We start from the raw sequence: 2,348 nt of genomic DNA on the forward strand, positions 1-2,348 counted from the left end.
GAAGGAGAGATTGTTATTAAAAAAAAGAGTTTACCTTGACAAAACCTTGAAACCTTGAATAATCTCTTAAGATCAAGCACGTGTCATCTTATTTCCCACAAAACCACACAACTTTTATTTGAAAAATTTTTTAGAAATGGCTTTTTTATTATTCGCAATTCTCATATTACACGAATTGTCTTACATACAGATACATAAATTATATAAGATTACAATCAATTATACAGCGTTAAAATCGATGATCCAAACTTTGATAGAAAAATCGAGAAGAATTATGAAAAAGTTTAAAGAATAAACATATTTTTTACATATTTAGAAAAAATAAATACAGTTCTTAGATTCTGTGAAAAGACGTGAATGATATCACGTGAATTTGACTGTGAAATTATGGAAGACTTTCATCTCGATTCTCGATCTCATAAATTAGTAAGAGATGGTAAGATATTAAGTAAAAAGAAAAAGAAAGAATAAGATTAAAAAAAATAAGTAGAGGGGGACAAATATAACAGCTATGGACATCTGACGTCGCTTAAAAAGCCTGCTGATGCGTCTTTTCGTTAATGTGAGCTACATCATAATTTCGTGAAGCGTTTTATTGTTGACATCGTTCATGTTTTTTTATCGTAAATTGCGGATATGATAACTAGCATTTTTACAGTGCATAAAGAATCCATAAAAAGCATCAAAACACCGATAATAAAAGAAAATGAAGGTGTTTTTTAATTTTATTTGAAAGTGACTCGTCATGAGCTAAATTCGTACAGGTATGCAAATGAAAATGTAAACAGAGTGTTTCAAAGCGAAGTGCGTACAAGGTAAAGTGGAATGTAAAATGATATTTTTAGAGTTCTAGAGATTTCATTCTGGTTAGACTAGCATATTTTATACATAAAATTCGATTCTTATATTCACGTAATGTATTTCAGAAAAGTATGGAAATATTGTTTGAATTTTTTAGTTAAATAAACTTTAGTGTTAAAAATTGAAGATATATTTGTAAAAATTTTTATATAATATTATTAATTTTATTTTGTTTTATATAAAATAATAGTAACAGCAATAAATGTGTGTCGTTTTATATTAAATTAATTTGAAATTAAAAAAGTTACGGATAGAATACTTTTATATTTTATGTTAATACTTAAAATATTTACAATTTTATTTATATATTTTTTTAAAAATAATTAGTTTTAAAAATTAAAAAGCAATTGTTAAAAGAAGCGGAAAATTATTATCAGAAAATTTAGATTTAAAAAAAAAAATTAATTATTTATGAATAATGCGAAAAAAATTTGCTCTGTATTACTAATGTCATAGACAATTTTTTATTAACAAATGTAGAACCGTTTAAGCTGACGTTTGAAATTCAAGTTGGATTCAACACGCGAACACATAAGATCTACGGAAATGGATCCGCAAATCTATACAGGGTTAATAAAGGCTTTCATATGCCCTCGCGTGTCTGTTAAGTTTCCGGCGCAGCAGGAAACGCGCGGAAACCGGAGAAGTGCGTCACATTACATTAGGTTCGTAATATTAAGTTCATTTTATACACTTTATGATATTCAATATTAGAAATTGTTTAAAATTTTACGCACATATGTGTGATCATCATTATATTTCATGCAAGTGTTCCGAAATTTTGAATTAAAATACTGTAACAAGAAAACTCAAAAAATTAAGTAAAAAAACTATTTAAAAATTTTTACTCCAAGAAGTCGTTTTTGATATAATAATTAAAAGCTGACCAATCACAAGCTATAATTAAATAGTCACATGTTTATTAGTTATTATTAATATTACTATGCGGGCAATAGTATTAGTGACCGCATGATAGGCGACCATTTAAACTTAATATCTGATCGACTAGTTTTAAGCTCTCATATCTTAAAAACTACTTCTTAAAATACAAATTCATAAATAATTATTTCACTAGATTTTTAAAACAATTTCTTGTTATAGTAGTATTTTGATTCACAAACTTTGGAATATTATAATATATAATGTATTTGTAACAGATATGTTTTATCTTTATTCACAGAAATAACAAATATATATCTTATAAATGTAATATAACGTCAAGCTTTTATTCAGTTCTTCCAAAGTTTTTAATTCAAAATAATACTAATATTTTTAATTTAATGTTTTGCAATTGTTTGAACAGAGTATAAAGATTGTTATACAGATTATTTTGATAATTTTGCAAGTATAATTGTTAGAAAAAAATGAAAAAAATTTTTCCATATAAAGTTTTTTAAAAGTAAAAAGAAATTGAAATGTTTTTTGTATTAATATTTTTATATATAATAAATCTATTTAGTATATCTATAAATCTGAATGGAAACTTA

This window comes from Monomorium pharaonis, chromosome 1, assembly GCF_013373865.1.
Source record: "Monomorium pharaonis isolate MP-MQ-018 chromosome 1, ASM1337386v2, whole genome shotgun sequence".
Taxonomy (NCBI): Eukaryota; Metazoa; Arthropoda; class Insecta; order Hymenoptera; family Formicidae; genus Monomorium; species Monomorium pharaonis.